The 14,376-nt window shown below is 43.0% G+C and overlaps 2 long non-coding RNA genes across 2 annotated transcripts in view; one reads left to right on the forward strand and one right to left on the reverse strand.

Moving 5' to 3' along the window:
• The window catches only part of LOC103891752 (uncharacterized), a 34,900-nt gene that overhangs the window by 9,313 nt on the left and 11,211 nt on the right, over positions 1-14,376 (forward strand). The window lies entirely within an intron of this gene.
• LOC129048389 (uncharacterized) lies at positions 5,689-14,348 on the reverse strand. Its single transcript, XR_008510703.2, has 3 exons — positions 14,178-14,348; positions 6,998-7,063; positions 5,689-6,280 (listed from the first exon to the last, which is right to left on the reverse strand). It is a non-coding gene; the product is annotated as an uncharacterized LOC129048389 (long non-coding RNA).

The following is a 14,376-nucleotide window of genomic DNA, read 5'->3' on the forward strand; positions in this document are numbered from 1 at the left end:
TGTCTTCAGAAATATATTGAATCTACTTCATGAGACATACAAGGCAATTTGGGGTTGATCCTGATATGGTTTGGCTGTGTCCCCACCCAAATCTCATCTTGAATTGTAGCTCCCATAATCCCCACATGTCATGGGAGGGACCCAGTGGGAGGTAATTGAATCATGAGGGTGGGTTTTTCCTATGCTGTTCTCATGATAGTGAATAAGTCACATGAGATCTGATGGTTTTATAAAAGGCAGTTCCCCTGCACACACTCTCTTGCCTGCTGCCATGTAAGACATGCCTTTGTTCCTCATTCACCTTCCACCATGATTGTGAGGCCTCCCCAGCCATGTGGAACTGTGAGTCCGTTAAACCTCTTTCCTTTATAAATTACCCAATCTTGGGTATGTCTTTATTAGCAGCGTGAGCAAGGACTAATACAGACCATAATCAGCACTCCCAGGCTCCTCTCTTTCCTGCCACCTGACACAGCACCATCCTCCAGTCACATGGCACCACTTGACTTTTGCAAAATGTTGACCACGTCATGGTTTTCCATGTGCTTCTCCCACTGTCTGAATGCCCTCCTCTTCCACTCCATAGAAGATCTATCCGTCAAGGTCCAGAATGGGACCATTTCCTCTGTGATGCCTTCTCTACCTCTTCAGGCAAAGTGAACATTTCGTTTTGTGCTCTCACAGTTCTGTGTATCCACTGATAGCATGAGGCTTAATGCTTGGTGGTGTAATTATGGCTGTGCAAGCCTGTCTACCTTGTGAGACAGGGATCCCCTTGGAGGTAACCCCATCTTGCTCACTCTTATTGTCCATACCTAGCTCAGTGCCTGGGAAAGAGAAGGCACAGGAATTTCTGGTTAAGTGGATAAATGAACCAGTGTGTGTGACCATGTTCCCATCTGGGTCTTTAGGAATTTTTCTCTCTATATAGTTTCCCAGTCCAGGCTTAAGAACAGGGATTCCATGTAAGTGTATTTATTGCTGAGGTTTAAGACAATAAGTGGACAATATTTCATTTCTCTCACAAACTATTTTTCCAATAACCTGCCTAATTATTCCAGTTAAGGCTCATTACCATTGCAAATCAAGTTTGAACTGATTTTCACAGAGCTAGCAATCTGTACTGGGACATGTTTTATTTTTGAAAATCTTTGATTTTTAACTAAGTCTGTTACTTCTGGTACTATTTTAAAATTTAATAGAAACAAAATAAAACTCTTTTAAGGCTCTAAACAACCCCAAACTGTGTTTTGTTCTGGTAATCAGACAATACATAAGGATTGTGGTTAGTTGGAGATATTGCCAACAATGGAAAAAATAAATATAAGCATGAGTCAGAATAATCTGAAACCAGAAATGTGTGTTGGTAATAACTCGGAAAGTCACATGGAAGAGCCTCGGTCACAACACCAGATTTGATGGTTTTTCAAAAATTACAATCTCATATATTAGAGAGCCCCTTGCACCTTGGTAGAGTGCCAAGAATTCTTACAAAATTGAGTCTTGAGAAATCAAAATCCTGCACCATCAGGAAAATGCTGTCTGTGTTGGGGGTAAGATATAGACAGTCTCGTGCATGGAAAAGTGGCCCCCAGTGATGAGGACACAACATTGTCATTAAAGGGGAGACTGTTAAATCAGGTAAAAGCCATTCCTGCAGCCTGAGCCTTTTAGGCACTTTTCCAGCAGCAAAGCGGGAACTGCAGCATCGCTCTGGGTGAGGGGGTTACGGAATAGGATTCCATGTCCAATTCCACTGCACTGAAATACCAGAAGCATGACCCAATAATGCGGTTTTGCTATTCAACACCAGTGCTTATTCACCTACCCAGGGAGGGGAGAAAGTATCCTGCTTATTCATCCCCAAGCAGAATGTTGCCCTCAACCCCATGCTGGGCTTCCTAATGACATCAGGCTTAAATCTGCCACTTGGTCCTGATGACCAGCAGCCGTGATCTCTGCCCTGGAGAAAGAAAATGCAGGCAGCAATGGTACCGTAGAGTGTCTGGTGTCACCCTTGTACCCCAAATGGTCCTCTAGGACTTAGCAGAACCGGCACCAGAGGTCTAAACATGAAATCTTTCTAGAGCTGAATGCTATTTCCTTCTTCTGCCTAGATTTATGGCAATTGACCTATTTTACAGTTCTCTTACTGACCTACTTTCAAGTTCTATTTCGGAAAGCGACACAAAAGTCTTTTGTATCCCTGCAAAAGAAGAAGAGGCTAAAACACATACATAGGCACCCATGAACACTTACACATGCAGAAATCAAGGCTGGAGAAATTTTCCAGAAAGGAGCATTTGTTTTCTGTCACCAAAAAAAAAAAAAAAAAAAATTAAACTCATCAGAAAGTACTTTAAGAAGTGTCAACAGTACTCCAAAACTAAATATAAATATATATGTTCAAAACTAATAATACGTATAATTTATTAGATCTTATTCTCTGGTAAAATACCTGCAGGGTAATGTCAATGCATGTTGGTGGAAAACCTCATTTTACAAACAGAAACCAGGCAGTTTTTATATGAGTCATGGTAGATTTAGATGCAAATGGCTCTCTAAAAGTCTCCTCCTGCTTAGTGTCACTTTAATCAGAGGTTGCATATCTGAGCTGTAACCCCATAGTAAACTGGAGGAATAAAAATTACATATCTGTTTGATGAGAGAGTTGTGTTCTGGTTAGCAAATGACCCGACATCCGGCTCCCAAGCTTGAGTAATAAGGCTGCCCAACAAGATGCTATGATAATGGCAATTATCATTGAAGTAGCACGAATTACAGTCAAACACTTCACATATGTTATTTATAAACTTCTCTATTGCCCTGTGAAGTATATTTCAGTTTCACAGATGAAAAATGAAGGCTCAGTGATATCAAATAATCAAAACCTTAAAACTAGTAAGTCCCAAACTAGGACTCAAACACAGGACTGCCTAATTCTAGAGTCTACATTGTCTTTCTCTAAACCAGAATGCCTCTTGTAAAAGTCATTTCTACCCAAATGTGTACTTAAATCCTGTGATTATCCTACCACTAGTTAACCACTTGGTTTCTGTCATTTACTGCTCACAAAATGGGAGTTCTCCTTAGCATTGATCAATTTTTAGGTCGATTAAAAATGGAAAGATACTGAATACGATGTGGTATCCTGTACTGACTCCTGGAACAGAAAAAAACATTAGCAAAAAAAACAGTGAAATCTGAATAAAGTCTGGAGTTAACAGCAATATACTAATGTTGGTTTCTTAGTTTTGACAAATGTACTGTTATTTTAGATGTTGACAATAGGAGAGCCTGGGTGAAGGGATATGGGAGACCTCTCAGTACTGACTTTGCAACTTTTATGTAAATCTAGATTATTCCAAAACTTAAAATGGGGAAAAATAGTAGTTATCCTGTGGTTCCTGATTATCCAGGCAATTCAAATCAAGATTTGCACCAAGTGTTATTTATTGCAGGCAGAATAGACACATGGAGTAGCATTTTCCAGTTACACATCTATGCATTAGGACTAACAAGTTTATTTAAAAGTGCGACCAAATGCATTAAGTTTTGCTCATGTTTGCAATGCTTGTACTGCAACCCAGATCAAGATATAGAACACTCCAGCACCTCTACTCCTTGTGTCCTTTGTCAAAACCATCTCCCCATAGCTATCAGCTACACTAATTTCCATCATCACAGACACAGCTGACCTCATAGTGCGTTGTTCCTTGTGTCTGGCTTCCTTCACTCATCTTTATGTCTGTGAGATTTGTGCATGGTATTGCATGTGGCGGTAGTTTATTCTTTTTCATTGCTGCATATTCCATTGTATGAATATAACTGAATTTATTTATTTATCCTGCTATTTGATAGAGATTTGGGTTGCTTCTGATTTTTAACTATTATGAATAAACCTGCAATGAACATTCTGATAAATGTCTTCTATAGACATATGCACACACTTATCTTGGGTATAAACCCAGGAGTGGGATTGCTGGGTCATGGGATCAGCATATATTTACTTTCAGTGAGTGACTGCCAAAGAGTCTCCAACACAATTATACCAATTGTCATTCCCACTGGAGCAATGTGGAAGCCCCAGTTTCTTCATATTCACAGGGATACTGGGGTTGCCACTATTTCAGCCATTCTGGAATCGCCCTGTCTTGGAAACCTCCTCGGAGATGCCTTGTGTCCTTCTGCAGAATTAATCCTGCCTCCTGCAGCTCTCACAGCAGTCTCTCCATGTCTCTGCTACAGCTCTTATCACCCCTAGCAGAATCATTTATTTCCTGTTTGTGTCTCTTCATTAGGATCTAAATTCCCCCAGGCCAGACGCAGTGTCTTACTCTTCTTAAGATTCCGGTGTTTATTCACAGGGCCTGGTTTAAGCAATAATTGAATGACTGGATCAATTAATTGATCAATCAATATTCTTAAAAGCTTAAAACCTACTTACTTACCAGGTAGGACCTGGTATTACTAAACACTTAAATTCTTTGGATCATGTGAACCTATTTCCATAGCTGTAACACATAGGGATAATTTATTTTGCCTGAAATTCAGAGAACTCTCTGGGACTAGGAAATATTTTCCATCTCCAAGGCTTCACTCGCACGGGGCCTGGAGGTGCAAAGGAGCAGGACTCAGTAGCCAGGAGGAAGCCGCTGCGATTGGCACTTAGCTTAGGCCGCACAAATCTGCTTTGAAAAGTCCACCTCTCCCCCTCGGCCGCCATATTGCCATGATCACAGAAAACAGCATTTACAAACTCTGTCTTTTTAATACTTGCCAAGACCAGCAATCTTCTCTGTGTGGAGGCTTGATGGGATGCAAATGGGCCTGCCTGGCCCTGGCCCTGGCTCTGCCTCCGGTAACTCTTAGCACCGACCTCATGGTCCAAGTGCACGCCCCGAGAGGAGCATGATCACGGAGATGCTGCTTTAAATTTCTCTAATAGACACGTCCACAGTAAGGGTTGACATTTGTGTAATGGTGGATTGAGAATTCACCGGTAGGTTAAAATAACCTGAGTGCCTGTGGAGATAATTGTAACTACCAGCAATTAAACTGAAAAGCCTGTCTTTCAGACAAATATTTGACTTTCATTGAACTTCCACAAAATGATTTCAACCAGTGGACTGACATCTGCAGCTCTGGTTGTGAGTGACTTATGAGCTTTTCTATAAGCAGATGGTGCTGCAGGATGAAAAGAAAGAATAAGAGATGGAGTGTTATAAAAGTGGAGCTATGAGAAAGCGATGAAAGAAATTGGGACAAATGTAAGTCTAGTTTCACCAGGGTTTCTTCAAGTCACACCAGCAGCCTGGGGGTGAGAATGAGACTGCATTTTGCTGCCTTTATCTGACTCTTTCCTTTTTTTTTTTTTTTTTTTTTTGAAATGGAGTCTTGCTCTGTTGCCCAGGCTAGAGTGCAGTGGCACAATCTTGGCTCACTGCAAGCTCCGCCTCCTGGGTTCATGCCATTCTCCTGCCTCAGCCTCCCGAGTAGCTGGGACTACAGGTGCCCACCACCGCACCCAGCTAATTTTTCTATTTTTAGTAGAGATGGGGTTTCACTGTGTTAGCCAGGATGGTCTCGATTTCCTGACCTTGTGATCCTCCCACCTCGGCCTCCCAAAGTGCTGGGATTACAGGCATGAGCCACCACGCCCGGCCTTTGTTTTTTTTTTTTTTTTTTGAGAGACAGTCTAGCCCTGTCACCCAGGCTGGACTGCAGTGTCATGATTTCGGCTCACTGCAACCTCCACCTTCCAGGTTCAAGCAATTCTTGTGCCTCAGCCTCCCAACTAGCTGGGATTACAGGTGCTCACCACCCCACCTGGCTAATTTTTGTATTTTTAGTAAAGATGGAGTTTCACTATGTTGGCCAGCCTGGTCTTGAACTCCTGGCCTCAAGTGATCTCGCCTCAGCCTCCCAAAGTGCTGGGATTATAGGCATCAGCCACAGCACCCGACCACTTTCCTGCATTTTCTATACTAGTCCTGTGCCCGCATGAAGGCACAAGACTCCGTCATTTACTTCCTCATTGCCTCTAGAACAGTCACATGTGTGCTTTTGCGCAAATGCCCTTAACCTCCCCCTTCCCTGACCCCCAGCTCACAGAGCCCTCAGCCCCATCTTCCTAAAGCTGTGCACAGGAAACCCTGGAAGGGCCAGATGGCCAGGGCTGGACACTGACGTCAAACTGTGATACGTGACCCCAATCAGACTGCCTTGTTTCCACATGTCTCCTGGAATTTTTGTGAAGATAGCAGTTGTCACGCTTGGGCTGAAAAAAAATTATTGTGGGAGCATTGTTAGCATTCTCATACTTACCTCCCTGCCTCCCCCAAGGGAAAAAAAATTCTGTATGAAGAGCCCTTGTATCTCCAACCTACTGGGGATAGTTTGTTTCTTCCAGGCACATTCCTGGGTTTTGTGCTGCAAGAGGAGGGCAGGAGAAAGGCCAGCACGAGAGGTGAAGCTGGAAGCCCATGACAATAGGTTGCGGTTACTTCACAAAAGCTGGGAGTGGGGAGGGAGCTGGGGTGCTGGGGAATAGGGGTGAGTTAACAGGTGCCTTATTTGGGGGCAGAGGACAGTTGGGGTGGAGAGAATTAGAAATGGAGGACTCCAAAAAATGGGGTGCAAGTTCCTGAGTGTTACGATTTAGAGCCTTAAAAGGAAGGGCTGGACTCCCTGTGAATTTGTGTGTGGCTTTTGAACCATGCTGTTTGGAATTGACATGAGTGGTGGCATGACAAGTCACACTCGCAGCCCCGCTCCTCCTGGGACTCAGATGTGAACAAATCGAAACATGAAGTAGCCTGCTACAGTCGAAATGGCCTGTTCTCTCCAGATAACCCAGGCCTTCCTATTAGACATCAGCCCAGGATGAGGCCACTGCAAGAGGCTGCCCCACCTGTCTGCCCACCTAGGTCGGGGACCCATGGTGAGCAAGTCTGGGGGTTAAGTGAATACAGGTACACAGAGAAAGAATTACTACCCAAGATGGGGCTCCGCGCAGCAGAGGTGGTGATCAGCTGCTCTTCCTGTTCACTCTGGCTGGGTCCTGGAACCAAGGAAAGCATGCATTTTACAGGAAGCCCAGGGTAACAAGAACTCCTTCCTGCTTCCAGGGCCAAATTGGACCAACCAAACCCAAGCTCTAGTCAGTTGTTCAGACAAATTTGAACAACATAAGATGGCCAGTAAAGATTTGTTAATTTGTTTCATTTAAACTCAATTAGACTGAATATTTATAGTGCTTGAATTTATAGGTACAGACATTCATAAAAGAGCTAATACAGGTGACATTATTTAATAAAGTGACCATTAGGGAAATCACAGTGTTTGAAAGATGTTACCAAGTCAATGAAAGCCATACTTCTAGAAATAATTAATGACATAAAATCATGCTTATTAGAGAGGGGGAAAGGCAAGAATTCAACAAAATGTCATAGAAATTCTGTGTACGTTTCTATCATCTTCTATTGATCATTGTGTCTCTCGTTCTCTCTAGCTATGTAACTAAATACAAAAATTCATAGAAAATACACCAAAATATTCACACTAGTTATTTTGGGTTGATGGAATTGTGGCTGACTTTTGTTTTCTTATTAAATTTTTTTTGAGTGTTTCTTAACACTCAAAACTTTGTTAGCTTTGGCTGTATAACAGATTACTCTAAAATTTAATGGCTTAAAACAAGAAACATTTGCTATTTCTCACAATTCTAAGGGACCTTGGGTCTGACCCTTTGGTCTAGGCAAGGTGGTAGGTCTTGAGGTCAGCTGACAGCTGAGCTGACTCAAGATGCCCTCGTGTTGTGGCAGCACTCACATTTCTAGCTTTGGCAGGTTGGTTTGTCCAAGGATCTGAGCTGGGACTGGTATCTTTATGATATGTCATCTCTCATTCTCCCAGGGGCCAGCCCTTTTTTGGTGGTCTTGGGGGTCCAAAGAGCAGGAGGAAGGGGCAAGTCCTAAGGTGAATGCTCTTTTCACACCTCTGCCTGCATCACGTTGGCTCCTGTCCATCGGCCAAAACAATCTGTGTGCCATGCCAGACTTGAGAGGGTGGAGGGGAGACTCTGCCTCTTAATGGAAATGTCTCAAAGCCATTCTGCAAAAGGCCTGTGCACACAGGGATGGTGACATCGTGGCCATGCAGGAAAACAAACATGCCATTTGAAATCAGAAAAATGAAGCTCATTTTTAAAGAATAAAAATAGAAGAAAATTTTGTCAAGGGATTTGGAATTGTGTTTGAGAGTTCCAAGAAGCCAGAAGTTTCTTAGAAAATTAAGATGGTCACAGAGATGGTGAGCCATTTATAGAGGACTACTGTTTATTTTGTTAAAGGCCAAAATATGGCAGACACTCCTTCGCTTTATTTAAATTGGCTTCTTTTTCAATGACTTTTTAAAATTATTATTATTTAAAAATGAATGTTTGTGGTAGGTAGGGTTTTGACCTTAGGATCTTATGGTGTGCCTGTGAATATGTCAGTTATAAGGCAAAAGAGAATTAGGGTTGCTAATATCAGCTAACCTTAAAATAGGAGGATTACCCGGGATTATCCAGTGGGCTCAATGACCCAGTAGAATAGGATGGCAAAAGATTCCATCAGAGAGATTCGAGGGACAAAGAGGCAGGAGAGATTTGAGGTTTCAGAGGGACTTGACTCACCATTGCTGGCTTTGGCAAAGGAGAAAGGGGGCATAAGCCCAGGTATCTGAGTGGCATCTAGAAGCTGTGAAAGGCCCTCCGCTGACAGCCAGCAAGGAAACAGCAACTTCAAGGGAATGTATGACTCAAGAACTGAATTCTGCCAACCACTGGTGTGAGCTCAAGAGCAGACGCATCCTCAGAGCCCTCAAAAAGGAGCATGGCCCTGCCCTGCTGACACCTGCATTTTTTCCAGTGAGACCCACATCAGACTTCTGACCTGCAGAAGTATAAATTTACAAATGCCTGTTGTTTTGTTTGTGATAGCAGCAATAAAAATAGGATGCAATGTTCATTATAATTTTTTTTTGCGGGGGGACAAGATCTGGGGCTTTGTTACCCAGACTGGAGTACAGTGGTGCAATCTCAGCTCACTGCAACCTCCACCTCCCAGGCTCAAGCCATCCTTCCACCTCAACCTCCCGAGTAGCTGGGGCTATAGGCGCACACCACCACACCTGGCTAATTTTTGTACTTTTTGTAGAGACAGGGTTTTGCCATATTCCACGGGCTGGTGTTGAACTTACGAGCTCAAGCAATCCGCCCTCCTCATTATCCCCAAGTGCTGGGATTACAGGCGTGAGCCACTGCGCCTGGCCTTCATTATAAAATTGTTAGAAACTATGTAAAAGCCCAAAGAACAAAGCAAAAAACATCCATACTTTTATTATCCCTAGATAATCACATTTTAGTTCAGATATATTTTTATCTATTTAGCTATTGAAATCACACTGTACATACTTTTGATAGCTGATTTTTTGAATTTGTACTGAACAGATATTGGCAGTTTCCCATGTCAATATATTGCCTTTTCTGTCTCTAAAAATATATTTTTAATCAGATCTTTGTAGTGTTTCTGTAGAAGTCACATGGGGTGTGGAAACTTGGTGATGGGGTCAGGAACGCCTTCCTGGAGGAGAGGAGGTCTTGTTCAGCAGGCGAAGACCCTTAGAAGGGCTTTCCCAGTAGAAAGAATAGTATGGACCAAGACACAGAGGAACAAGCCCAGAGCACAGTCCCTGCAGTGGCAGTTCACACCCCTAGGTAAGAGCAGGAGCCCAGAAGGAGGAGGAACAGCCTGGAGCTGGGTCAGACCGCAGATGACCTTCACCAGTGCCATGCCGACGTGATTCGTGATTCGTGATTCGTAAGCCCCCTCCCAAAGGCCATCCTCTTATCTGGGTTTGGTCACTATTTCCTTCAGGGGATTCCTTTTTGACAAATAACTTATGACTTCCCTCTGAAAGAGAGCTGCAATCTCTACTCCAGGAAAGAATTGCACAAACCAGATTTTCCTAGAACAAGGCTTCAACACCAGAAACATCACATTCCAATGACAATAGCATCAAAATAGTCATTACCTGGGAGCCTTTTGGGAAAGTGGAAATCCTTCTAATCTTTTGCTGTAGAACTGGGACTTACTGACACAGAACAAGAACTTTTAATTGTTACCAACTTATAAAGAAGTTGTGACATACGGACAGATATTGTCAGGTGCAATGTGCCAACCTTACACATTCTGAAACCATGACCCACGGGGTGTTTTCCGAGCTGGATTTTCTTTTAAAAACTTGAATTCCAAGGAGTTGCTTAAATGGGCAGCGGATGGGGTTGGGTGGGGAGTTCATTTATGTCTTCTGGGACACAGATAAGACAGGCAAATGATCTTAGGACCTCTCTTAGAGGTCCCAGCTTTGCCAAGAAAGTTAACCTCAGAGTCACTTTTTTTTGCTCTTTCCCCAGTAGAAGATAGATCAACAGGGTCTCTCTCTGTGCACAATAGTTCAAAGACGTTATCTCCTGGAACAATTCAGTAATTTCTACTCTTGTCTTCAAACTAGTGGGGATCAGTCAAGTTGAACAAATCCCTCTTCATCCATCTCCTTCTGTCCCCCAACCCTAGTTGCATCTCCCTAAGCAGGGAAGTGGACTGTGGCCCTGCCTTTCTCTGGGGCCTGAGTGTGTTGTCTATTTCTACGTGCCAAGCTGTCTGCAGACCTGCATCTGAAACTGTAGAGCCCTTTCTTTCAGCCTCTTCCCTCAACTTGCCTCTTAATCCAATCCTAATTCCACCTGGGCACTCTGTCTCTGCCCTTTAAAACATCAAAGAGCAGCTGCTCTTTCCAACATAATGGTTGTCTTTGTTATTCCTGCACGACTGGAACCTTTAAAATGTCACTTCCTTGCAGATCTCATTTGGTATAAATGAAATAGGATTTTAAGTTAAAACTTGCAGTTGGAGGTTTATTCCTGGGGATCGTATCTCTTTTTGCCTTCTGCCGGCTCACCCCTTGGGTCTAGCAGCCTGACACAGAGGGCTGCCCTGCAAATCCTGGAGAGGCTTGTGGTTTCTAAATCTTTCCTATCGGAATTTACAGAGAGAGACACCCCTGAGGATTCTAATGCTGCAATTGTGCATTCAGCATAGAGAATATTGCTATTTTAAATAATTTTGTCTTCAAGTACCAATTATGGTTGCATTCACCTTAGAAATTATTTTTTTGGTAAGATTGGATGCATCATATTAGATTTTCCCAATTCCATCATGTCCTGGATGGGCCTCGACCAGAGCCATGTCCCCAAGTCCGCTTCTGCTCTGTGGGAGCAATCAACTTGGTTCCTTTGGCCTGATCAGGAGTTAGAGCCTGCATGCCAGCATCCGTCCTGGGCCTCAGCCTGTATCCCAGCATGTGTCCTGATCTTGGTAAAAAACAGCACCCTACCTTTTAAAGTCATGGCTGTGTCCGGATATGTTAATGAATATCTGAACTGGCACTCCGCAGAGGTGAGGTCTGCCTTTGCTCAGGACTCTGGGAGACAGTTACTACCCCACGCCCAAAGGCTGCTACATCTTTCAGGTCATGAAAGCAGCCTTGAGAAGAAACCTGGGGCAATCAATGAGGCCATGTAAGCCTCCAGTGAAATGAAAATGAAATCATGACCAATCACACATTTTAAAAATAAATGCTTTTTCGAGGTCAGTAACCATTGTTCCTGAAAATTGGCCTTTTTGGAGGTGAGGCTCCATGATCAGGGTGCCAATGGCTCTCAGTCACTGCCAGCAGGCCCTCCGCTGAGCCCCCACTTCCCCAGCTTCCACTTCTACCTGCAGGCTTGGCCCAGGCGGCACATACATTTATCTCATGGGTTCCTTCCATCCAGAAATGCTGTGTCCAGAATGATTCTGAGGCTTTACCTGGGTGTTGTAGTCAGGAAGACTGCCATTGGTCATGGGGTCTGCCTTGGACATGGAATGGGGAGAAGCAAGATCTTCGCTTGGCCCCTGAGGGGTCCCTCTGTGCTCACTGCCTCTATTAGAGGGGGGCCCTAGAAGGTGATGCTTGGGACCCCAGAGCTCTCTGTGAACTCAGATGTTCATGACAGGAAAGATGAGTCTGGCTCACAGAGCAGATGGCTTCATGTTCAGGGAGGCTTTCTCAAGGGATCTACTTGAGGCTTTTAGGATCGCTGTGGTGCACACATCCTTCCACCCAAACCCTCAGTGAGGGCTTCCCATGTCCATAGTGTAGGTGTGTATTTCCTGGTGGCAATGAGTTCTTCACAAGTGCCTTTTTTTTTTTAGACAGTCTCACTCACTCTGTCCCCCACACTGGAGTGCAGTGGCACCATCCCCCCTCACTGCAATCTCTACCTCCTGGGTTCAAGTGATTCTCATGCCTCAGCCTCTCGAGTAGCTGGGATTACAGGTGTCTGCCACCACACCTGGTTAATTTTTGTATATTTAGTACAGATGGGTTTTTGCCATGTTGGCCAGGCTCGTCTTGAACTCCTGGGCTCAAGCGATCCACCCACCTTGGCCTCCCAAAATGCTGGGATTATAGGCATGAGCCACTGCGCCTGGCCATAGGTGCCATTTTTATGGACGTACACTTTTTCTTTAGAAGGATGTGCTAGTTTTCATAACCATTTCTCTGTTGTTAGACATCTGGACTATCGACATTTTTTTCTCTTAAATGAATACCGTAAATACATTTTGTTCATCTTGCCATTTTGCAATTGTAGAATAATTTCTTAGAGTCCCAGAAGGATTATTTGTTCAAAAGAAATGTACATCTTTAAAGTTTAACATATGTATTTCTAAGTTTATTTCAAATGAATATATCAACTTATGATTGTCTAGACAGTAATTTTTAAATTACTTAAAGAATTTCAGAAGTAAACAGTTGTGACTTACTTCTTGAGATTACGTATGTTATTATTCTTATGTAATTACAAAGATAGAAAACTTAGGAAATACAGAATAACAAAAGAGGCAAAACATATAACATTTGAAGGTCACTATTGAGGGGTGAAAGCATATGATTTTGGCAACTTACCATCAAATGGTTCACAAAAATAATGCGTGTGATTTTAAATAACATGCACAGTTACATTTTGAATAACATACATGTTCACACATATATAAACTATATATAATATACAATATATAAAACTATATAAGGTATATAATTCATATACATACATATTATATACGTATATATTGTGTAAAATTGTTATAGTCATATAGTAAGAATTACATGTGAGTGAATGTATATGTTGGAGAGAGAACAATAAATCAAATGTTGCAAAGTGTCAACAATTGTTGAGCTGAGGTGAAGACACATGAGCACTGCTTGTACTGTTTTTGCAACTTACCTATACAAGTGATATTATTTCAAAATAAAAGATTAATAGATTTTAGATCATACACTTCCAGTGTTTTTTATGCATAAATGCATCATCTTCTGCCAGTTTAGGGTTCATATTATTTCGCTTTTTCAGCGGCAGGCTTTGCAAGGCCACACCATGGGTATGTTACCATGACCTTTGTATACCATCTTATGGAGAGAAACTATTTCCTTCCTGTGGGGCTTGTAAGTTGTTTCCAATTTTTCACTAATAAAAAATAACATTTCAGTAAGTGTCCCTGGACACAAATCTTCAGTGATATCTTTGATAAATTCCCTTACTGGGAATTGCTGGGTTGAAAAACAACTCCCAACTGAAAGCTGCTAATACAAATTGCCACGTGCCCTGGAAAAGTTCCACCAATGCGCTGTACCCCTAGCAATGCAGGAGCAGGGCTCTGTCAGTGGCTAAAACAGAGCCCAGCTCAAAGCAGCTCAGGTGAGATGCAGGGTCCATTGTAGGCCTGTTGGGGGAGCTCAGTGCCTCCAATTGGAGGAAGCACAGCCTGGCCTTGCCCACCTACAGAGTCCAGGCGCTATGTCTGTGTGTGTTGTCTCTGCAGTCATCTCCTCTGCTCCAACCTCTGGTTAGTGGGTGAGTAGCTTCTCTGCAAGGCTCTGAGTTCTTTCACTCAGCTCCTGGGAGCCTTTGCTTTGCTAGAGTGTATGGCCCCACACTCCAGGCCCTTGCTGATGAGCTGCTCTCTATGGTGAATGTAGGTCAGAGAAGTAACGGGTGGGTAGGGTAGGCTGGGAAGAGGACAGATTACCTAGAACAGGGCATGAACAGGCAGGCAATGACCCACACCTCCAACTCCAGTTCACAGTGTTTCATGTGCTTTCACTAATGGCTTTGAATCTTAAAAAAAAAGAAAAAAAGAATGAAAAAGAAGATGAAAATTTGACAGGCTTAAATGTCTCATTATTTTTATTGTATTTCTTTAAATGTTAGCTATTCTTGGCATTTTG

Source organism: Pongo abelii, chromosome 8, assembly GCF_028885655.2.
Source record: "Pongo abelii isolate AG06213 chromosome 8, NHGRI_mPonAbe1-v2.0_pri, whole genome shotgun sequence".
NCBI lineage: Eukaryota > Metazoa > Chordata > Mammalia > Primates > Hominidae > Pongo > Pongo abelii.